We start from the raw sequence: 10,468 nt of genomic DNA, 5'->3' as shown, positions 1-10,468 counted from the left end.
CTTAAATGTTTCGCTAACCAGTTTAATTTCTCGATTTCGACATATATTATCTGCTGAAATTAATTTACCATTTGCTAATTCGAGTAAAAATTTACTATCCAAAGGTGTTAATGGACAACTTAATTTAGCACAAAAATCTCTACTCATATAGCTTCTATCCGCACCCGAATCAAATAAAACGTAAGCAGATTTATTGTCAATAAGAAACGTACCCGTAATAAGCTCCGGGTCTTCCTGTGCCTCTGCCGCATTAATATTGAAAACTCTTCTGCGGCCTTGTCCATTCGTGTTCTCCTGGTTCGGGCAATTTCTAATAATGTGGCCCGATTTTCCACATTTATAACAAACTACATTGGCATAACTTGCTCCGACACTACTTGCTCCGCCATTACTCGTTCTGACACCATTTGTTCCTTTCGTTCTGTTAACCCATGGTCCGTAGACCTCGCACTTCGCCGCGCTATGACTATTTCTTTTACACTTGTTGCAAAATTTGGTGCAGAACCCCGAGTGATACTTTTCACACCTTTGGCATAGCTGCTTCTGATTGTTGTTGTTGCTGCGGTTATTATTGTTGTTGGGATGATTGTTGTAGTTGTTGTTGTTGTTGTTGTTGTTGTTGTTGTTGTTGTTGTTGTTGTTGTTGTTGTTGTTGTTGTTGTTGTTGTTGTTGTTGTTGTTGGGCCGTTTGTTGTAGTTGCGATTGATGTTGCGATTGTTGGGATTGTTGTTGCGATTATTGTTGTAATTGCTGTTGTTGTTGTATTGGTGATTCTTATCACCGTTTTCCTCCCACTTTCTTTTGACTTGCTTCACATTGGCCTCTTCAGCAGTCTGTTCTTTAATTCTTTCTTCAATCTGGTTCACTAGTTTATGAGTCATTCTACATGCCTGTTGTATGGAGGCGGGCTCGTGTGAACTTATATCTTCTTGGATTCTTTCCGGTAATCCTTTCACAAACGCGTCAATCTTCTCTTCCTCATCTTCGAACGCTCCCGGACACAATAGGCATAATTCTGTGAATCGTCTTTCGTACATGGTAATATCAAATCCTTGGGTTCGTAACCCTCTAAGTTCTGTCTTGAGCTTATTGACCTCGGTTCTGGGACGGTACTTCTCGTTCATCAAGTGCTTGAATGCTGACCACGGTAGTGCGTAAGCATCATCTTGTCCCACTTGCTCTAGATAGGTATTCCACCGTGTTAACACAGAACCTGTGAAGGTATGCGTAGCGTACTTCACTTTGTCCTCTTCAGTACACTTACTTATGGCAAACACCGATTCGCCCTTCTCGGTCCACCGTTTCAATCCGATCGGTCCTTCGGTTCCATCAAATTCCAAAGGTTTTGATAAGGCTAAAAAGGAACATATATTTCATAGCAATATCTCTCCTAAATAATAGGTTTTCATATGTAATTGTATTATATTTTCATTGTAATTGTTTTAATAAATAAGTGCGAAGACAAAAGGCGAAAACGAAGATTTGAAGACACAAACGTCCAAAAAGCTCAAATGTTCAAGATACAATTCAAAAGGTTCAATTTATTGATGAAAAACGTCTAAAAATGACAAGAGTACAAGTTACAAAACGCAAAGTACAAGATATTAAATTGTACGCAAGGACGTTCGAAAATCCGGAACCGGGACATGAGTCAACTATCAACGCCCGACGCAATGGACTAAAAATTATGAGTCAACTATGCACAAGAATAAAATATAATATATAAATAATTATATAAATTATTTATATATTATAAATATATATATAATCATGTCGACAAGCTATGAGACAAAGGATCCCGAGCTGGATTTTCAAGCTCCATGACTCGCGGAGTTTGAAGACCAAAAACTCCACGACTCGCGGAGCTGTCAGAAATCAAAACGCCTATAAAAGGCCATGCATTCGTTCGATAAAAAATAATAAATAATAATAATAATACTCTGTAATAAATAAATAAATAAATATATATATATAATATATATAGTATAGGGTAGTTTTATATTAGATTAGTTCGGGTTATGTAAAAGTTATTTTTAAGAGTTTTTGAAGTCGAAATTCTATCCGTGTACCACTACGCGATAAATAATCAATGTAAGCTATGTTCTCTTTTTTTAAATTAATGTCTCGTGCTTAAGTTATTATTATGCTTATTTGAGCCGAAGTAATCATGATGTTGGGCTAAATATTAAAGACGGGGTAATTGGGCTTTGTACCATAATTGGGGTTTGGACAAAAGAACGACACTTGTGGAAATTAGACTATGGGCTATTAATGGGCTTTATATTTGTTTAACTAAATGATAGTTTGTTAATTTTAATATAAAGATTTACAATTGGACGTCCCTATAAATAACCATATACACTCGATCGGACACGATGGGTGGGATATTTAAATGTACGAATAATAGTTCATTTAACCGGACACGGGAATGGATTAATAGTCACTAGAATTATTAAAATAGGGGTGAAATTATGTACAAGGACACTTGGCATAATTGATAACAAAGTATTAAAACCTTGGGTTACACGCAGTTGATATCCTGGTGTAATTATTAAACAAAGTATTAAAACCTTGTTACAGTTTAAGTTCCCAATTAGTTGGAATATTTGACTTCGAATATAAGGATAATTTGACGAGGACACTCGCACTTTATATTTATGACTGATGGACTGTTATGGACAAAAACCAGACGGGCATATTAAATAATCCAGGACAAAGAACAATTAACTCATGGGAATAAATAAATAATCAACACGTCAAACATCATGATTACGGAAGTTTAAATAAGCATAATATATTTTATTTCATTTTTCCTCGTACTTTTATTTATTGTCATTTTAATTATTGTTATTTATTTTATATTGTTATTTAAATATCGTCATTTACTATATGCTTCGCTTAAAATATAAATCGACAAACCGGTCATTAAACGGTAAACCCCCTTTTATATATTATTATATATAATTATATATATTTTGTACAAATATAGTTGTTTAAAAATATAGTGTGCAATAAGCCCGCTCCCTGTGGAACGAACCGGACTTACTAAAAACTATACTACTCTACGATTAGGTACACTGCCTATAGTGTTGTAGCAAGGTTTAGGTATATCCCATCTGTAAATAAAATAATTAAAACTTGTGTAATTCGTAACATATTTCGTAGTAAAATATAGTACTATTTCGTATCCCCACGCTACGACATCAAGTTTTTGGCGCCGCTGCCGGGGAAGTCGGCGAAACTCTATATTTTTAATTTATTTTTGTATAAATATATATATTTTTAGAAAAACAATATAAAACTTAAGTTAAAAAAAAAAAACCGAAAATGCAAACTCCACGACTCGCGGAGTTTGCAGGCTTAAAACGCCGCAACTCGCGGAGCCTCCCTGACGCGCTGAAAGAAACCCTAAAATCGCATTAATTACGGATTATTATTTATTATTATTTAAACCTAATTAGTTTATTATTAATATAATTTAGTTTTAAGTTTTAATTAGTTAGTTATAATTAATTATAATTAGTTTAAAAAAATTAATACTTTTATAAAATATAAAAATAAAAATATAAAAATAATATTTTTTTAAAAAATAAGTAATTTTATCACTTTTTATAATTTGTATCCTTTTATTTATTGTAATCGTAATATTTTGTATATTTTTCATTCGCAATTAGTTTTAAAATTAGTTTTTCCGTAGTTATTTTATATGTATAGATTCTTAGGCTTTGCCGTAAAATCCCTTAAGTGCTTTTTCTTTAGATTAAGATTTAGGCGCTTTGGAATTTTGCGACGCCGTTTTTTAGATTTTAGTGCCTAATTAAGTTATTGCCGTTTTGGATATAGAATTCCTTTAAGCTTTAATACCTTTAGGCGTAACTTTTTAGATTTAATTTTTAGACTTTTAAGTTACGACGCGCTACTCTCTTATTATTATTTTTCGACATTTTTCGACCTTTTTCGACGCGCATTCTTTTTCTTTCTTATTTCTCGACGCTTTAGTTTTTAGGACTTAGAAATTTTCTCTATTTCTTATCTAATATCTCAAACGGAAAGAAAAATTATTTAAGTGGTTAAATTAATGGACGTTGACAATTTTCTGCTTCGTAGTAATAGTTGGATTTGTTAGTGGCTGAGTTGTGAGCTTCCGATTTAAAGGGTTCTGGCTCCCTGCTGCATCTTTTGGCTATTCGAAACGTGGGCAAAAGCAGAAAAGTCTATTAATTGGACAACTTATATAAGTTTTTCTATTTTTATAACTAATAGGATAATTAGTAAATGCACCACATTGTAGCTAAAATTTGGCCATCGCAATAAAATGGGAAATTTTGAAAACAAGGCTATGGAAACCCTTTTTGATATCCAAAATCAATTAAATCAATACTCTCAAACGAGTGTTGATGACAATTCGCTCGGTCAATCTTGGATCACGAATGACGAAACAATAACTGGTTGTGAAATCTGTGGAGATTATCACTCAACATGGGAATGTTATTATTACGTTCCTATGGAAAATTACGCACCCACGGAACCTGAATGGAATGATTATGAAGAATACAATTCAAATTGGGATTATTCCCAAGAATATATCCAAACTCAACAACCAGTAGACGAGGAAAATTACGTGTCTGAAAATTTATTAGACAATATGAAAATCAAACTCGAAGAACTCAATGCTCAAAATGAACAAATGAGAGAGTTTGTAAACCGGCAAGCTGAAACTCTATCAGACTACACACCTGTTGATCTGAGGAGTATTGTGCAAGAAAATCTCATATCATCGAATTTTGATGAATTCGAGAGCTCCAAAATTACCAACTATCCCGATGATACTTTTTATTCAGTCTTACCAATTTCACAACATATCGACACATTAGCCTCTACCGACGAAATCATCGATCCATCAATGGATGAAGAAGAAGTAAGGGTGACAAATTGGTACTCATGGGAAAACGATAACGTTGAAAATTTTACCCCCGAGACCAAAATGGTGGGACCGATAAGAACCGTTAAAGAAGTAGAATTTGCTTCAATCCCGAAATTCACCATTCCACAACCTTCCAACCCAATATTCTCAATAGACGAGTCATCTACCGAAGATGAACTACGAGTTTTAATAGATAATGACACCTCGAATTTCACCCAATTGGGTAATAGAGGTGAAAACTTTGATCACGAGAATAAAAGGAAGGAAATATTAGGAATTGTCCACCCTATAGAAATAAGTATGTCGGTGTATATCGATCCATTTGACCAAGAACCAGAAAATAGACATATCCATTTACTAAAAGCTACACTTAAAAAAGAATTAGGTAGTGACGATCGGGTGGGTCTAAACTTTAAACCCATTGATATAATATATACCACCCGAGATGTAAATAACTGGCTCACTATTTTAATTCGTGGAACTTATTCTACCGACTTCACATGTCGTCAGCTAAGTGTGGGGAAGTCTAACCCCACTTAACGTTAAATTAGGGGTTCGGGTTAGTGCATAACTCGTTAATAAAAATGCATGATTAGGGTAAAAGACGCTTTTTCAAATATTAGTAAACAGTTCAGAAAAGCAGCCGTTTTTTGAAAAAAAAAGCATGTGTAATAAAACAAGAAGGAATGAACGATGAGGCGTGCCATCTATCATTCGACGAGCTTTGTAATTACAAACTGGGTATTTTTAATCACTTTTCTACACTTATCACCCTCGTGAATTTATAATTATAGTCTGATTTCATGCAAATGAGGGCATTGCATGATCTCAAGTGTGGAGAAGGGTTATAAATTCTCTCGGGTTTACATTTGGTTTATTTGCCAAATTTTGTGAAAATTTGAAAAATTTTCAACTAAATGAAGTCAAAATCATGTTTATACATATTTATGAACGATGAAAACTAGGTGTTAATAACGAAATTATCGTTACCTCGGAAAGGACATAAATTGAGAAACACCCTAAAACGATTGAATTCATTTAAAATGGAATAAAGGAGAATAAAAAGGCAAAGAAAGAAACTAAGTGTGGGGAGAATGTACCAAGTTATTCAATTAAAAACTATCTATCACATGTTTCTGTAAAGTTATTTCAGGTACTTTTGTTTTGGACGATTTTAATCAGTTTTACCTGATTTACTGTAATATATTTGAAAGAAAAGATGGTTCTACACGATGAATCAATTCCATCATTAAAAGGAAGTAAAGTCTTCCAAAAAAGACACGCGCTTCTTGATTTAGGTCAGGAAGTTGTCGTCCAGACCAGCTGTAGGTTGACGAAAAATCTAGAAAAGTCATCACTAAAATCAGCAGGAAATTCACGGACCTCAGCATCAAACAGGGTCGCCAAGTGGTCAGACTTATCCTAACCATGAGAGGATCTGTCTCGTAAAATGGGGAGGAAGCCGTGCAAATTAGCTTGATAAGACTAATGAATCAGATCTCCAGAAAGGATAATCTCCTTAAAGATTAAAAATCAGCATTTAAGCCTGATATTACACAATCCTTGAGATTGACTTTAAAGATTGAGAATTACAAACTCATGGAATTCAATGATATCTAAACTCGAGCTTGAACGAGAAAATATTTTGATCAAAATTACAAACCGATTTGTTTTCTGAAAACCTATTTTCAATGCGTTCATTACCATTGAACGTAAAATCCTAGGAATTCACCTGGAATTCATTAGGTCACCTGAACCAAATCGGGTGTCAACCGTAAGAATGGTGGTTGCATAGCATGGTCGGAGACATGACCTTGTGCCAGACCGAAAAATCATAGGATGATCTTTACTATTGCTCCTACAAAGGATAGTACTAGCATCCGACACGTTTATAGACCATAATCAAAAGCATGTCATTAGACATTGCCTTAACAGTTGCTTGTTCATCGCTTTCCTTTACAACCGGACGGTAGTTTGCCGAAAGGTAATATACGGGACAAGTAAACTGGACGTGTTGCTTTCCTAATACAAGGTTAGCAAGTGGGTGACACAAAACCACAAGTGTTAAGCTAAAATTTTCAAATCTGAAACCCACACAACCCATAAATATATTTTGCAAACACCGGTGAAGGGTTATTCCGGAAAACTTATCTAGGGTAAAAGCTAGATTGAATTTTCAAAGACCAGATATTTTCATAAAGATCCAATTTCCTTAAGGATCTACATTTTCATAGTCATGTGGGACTGTAAACCACCTTTCAAATGTGCACTTTGCTTTGGAAACCGAAAGTAAATCGGCTATTTGATTGCAAGTGTCGTTGACCTAAACCCGAGGCAACTGTGGATGACACACCCACCTTTAACCATGGTTCTATCGTTACTATCATTGTTTATACCACCATATCAAAATCACTGATGTACAAAGTGTGATGAATAAAAAAGTGATTCATGTATGTTTTTATTTTAAGTTCTGTATTGCTTGAGGACAAGCAACGCTCAAGTGTGGGGATGTTTGATAAGGCTAAAAAGGAACATATATTTCATAGCAATATCTCTCCTAAATAATAGGTTTTCATATGTAATTGTATTATATTTTCATTGTAATTGTTTAAATAAATAAGTGCGAAGACAAAAGGCGAAAACGAAGATTTGAAGACACAAACGTCCAAAAAGCTCAAATGTTCAAGATACAATTCAAAAGGTTCAATTTATTGATGAAAAACGTCTAAAAATGACAAGAGTACAAGTTACAAAACGCAAAGTACAAGATATTAAATTGTACGCAAGGACGTTCGAAAATCCGGAACCGGGACATGAGTCAACTATCAACGCCCGACGCAATGGACTAAAAATTATGAGTCAACTATGCACAAGAATAAAATATAATATATAAATAATTATATAAATTATTTATATATTATAAATATATATATAATCATGTCGACAAGCTATGAGACAAAGGATCCTGAGCTGGATTTTCAAGCTCCATGACTCGCGGAGTTTGAAGACCAAAAACTCCACGACTCGCGGAGCTGTCAGAAATCAAAACGCCTATAAAAGGCCATGCATTCGTTCGATAAAAAATAATAAATAATAATAATAATACTCTGTAATAAATAAATAAATAAATATATATATAATATATATAGTATAGGGTAGTTTTATATTAGATTAGTTCGGGTTATGTAAAAGTTATTTTTACGAGTTTTTGAAGTCGAAATTCTATCCGTGTACCACTACGCGATAAATAATCAATGTAAGCTATGTTCTCTTTTTTTAAATTAATGTCTCGTGCTTAAGTTATTATTATGCTTATTTGAGCCGAAGTAATCATGATGTTGGGCTAAATATTAAAGACGGGGTAATTGGGCTTTGTACCATAATTGGGGTTTGGACAAAAGAACGACACTTGTGGAAATTAGACTATGGGATATTAATGGGCTTTATATTTGTTTAACTAAATGATAGTTTGTTAATTTTAATATAAAGATTTACAATTGGACGTCCCTATAAATAACCATATACACTCGATCGGACACGATGGGCGGGATATTTAAATGTACGAATAATAGTTCATTTAACCGGACACGGGAATGGATTAATAGTCACTAGAATTATTAAAATAGGGGTGAAATTATGTACAAGGACACTTGGCATAATTGATAACAAAGTATTAAAACCTTGGGTTACACGCAGTTGATATCCTGGTGTAATTATTAAACAAAGTATTAAAACCTTGTTACAGTTTAAGTTCCCAATTAGTTGGAATATTTGACTTCGAATATAAGGATAATTTGACGAGGACACTCGCACTTTATATTTATGACTGATGGACTGTTATGGACAAAAACCAGACGGGCATATTAAATAATCCAGGACAAAGAACAATTAACTCATGGGAATAAATAAATAATCAACACGTCAAACATCATGATTACGGAAGTTTAAATAAGCATAATATATTTTATTTCATTTTTCCTCGTACTTTTATTTATTGTCATTTTAATTATTGTTATTTATTTTATATTGTTATTTAAATATCGTCATTTACTATATGCTTCGCTTAAAATATAAATCGAAAAACCGGTCATTAAACGGTAAACCCCCTTTTATATATTATTATATATAATTATATATATTTTGTACAAATATAGTTGTTTAAAAATATAGTGTGCAATAAGCCCGCTCCCTGTGGAACGAACCGGACTTACTAAAAACTATACTACTCTACGATTAGGTACACTGCCTATAGTGTTGTAGCAAGGTTTAGGTATATCCCATCTGTAAATAAAATAATTAAAACTTGTGTAATTCGTAACATATTTCGTAGTAAAATATAGTACTATTTCGTATCCCCACGCTACGACATCAGGTTTGCAGGCAGTGAATTCTTTGTAGGTGCATCCTACACGATTTCCTGTACTGCTAGATCCAAGATTATTGTTGGTATGTAGCGCGGCCTGTACTGCGGCTATGTTTGAAGCAAGAAAGGCACGAAATTCCTCTTAACTCATATTCAAGGTGTGTCGAGTAGTCGGTGCCATTTCCTTCAAAATAGTCAAATGAAATGAGTTAATCATATAGAATATCAAGAGTAGTCAATAGTATCTCGTAGCGTAATATGAACTTATTTATAAAAGCTCTTTCTTCATATTAGCGTTTTATACTCTTTAATTTGGGTAGTACCTACCCGTTAAGTTCATACTTAGTAGCTAACATACCATTTCAACTACTACAATTCTATATGAAAAACTAATCACAAAAATATATATATCATATTCAAACCTTTATACAATAACTTGCAAACTTACAATGCCGCTATTTTACATATAGCATGAAATATAGCACATAAAACTTTGATACAAAGTAGTTCGAAGATAATTCTAGTTAATAAATAAGGCGTTCAGCAAAGGCAACAAAGACACGTAATTCATACGTCCAAAAACAAGTCATGCATTCTGGTTTTACTAATACCACTTCCCATCCTTGGTCTTGTGAAACGTAACCGTTGTGACCGATAGTATGACAACGTGTTGTAACGTCGTCAAAAGGACGAAGGTTACGTAATGACCAACAGTCTCGTAATAACCTAAAAACCTCATTTCTTACCCCAATTACCGACTCCGTCACTTGTGGGAACGTTTTGTTTAATAGTTGTAACCCGTTGTTCTTTTTCTCACTTTGGTGAGAAGCGAACATTACTAACCCGTAAGCATAACATGCTTCTTTATGTTGCATGTGTAGTGACCGGAACTTTTCCATGTTTATATATATTAATTGAGATTGATATTTTCATGATTAAATGTTTCCAACATGTTAAGCAATCAAACTTGTTAAGACTTGATTAATTGAAATATGTTTCATATAGACAATTGACCACCCAAGTTGACCGGTGATTCACGAACGTTAAAACTTGTAAAAACTATATGATGACATATATATGGATATATATATATAGTTAACATGATACTATGATAAGTAAACATATCATTAAGTATATTAACAATGAACTACATATGTAAAAACAAGACTACTAACTTAAT

Source organism: Rutidosis leptorrhynchoides, chromosome 6, assembly GCF_046630445.1.
Source record: "Rutidosis leptorrhynchoides isolate AG116_Rl617_1_P2 chromosome 6, CSIRO_AGI_Rlap_v1, whole genome shotgun sequence".
NCBI classification, from domain to species: domain Eukaryota; kingdom Viridiplantae; phylum Streptophyta; class Magnoliopsida; order Asterales; family Asteraceae; genus Rutidosis; species Rutidosis leptorrhynchoides.
Note: the sequence above shows the minus strand (reverse complement) of the source record.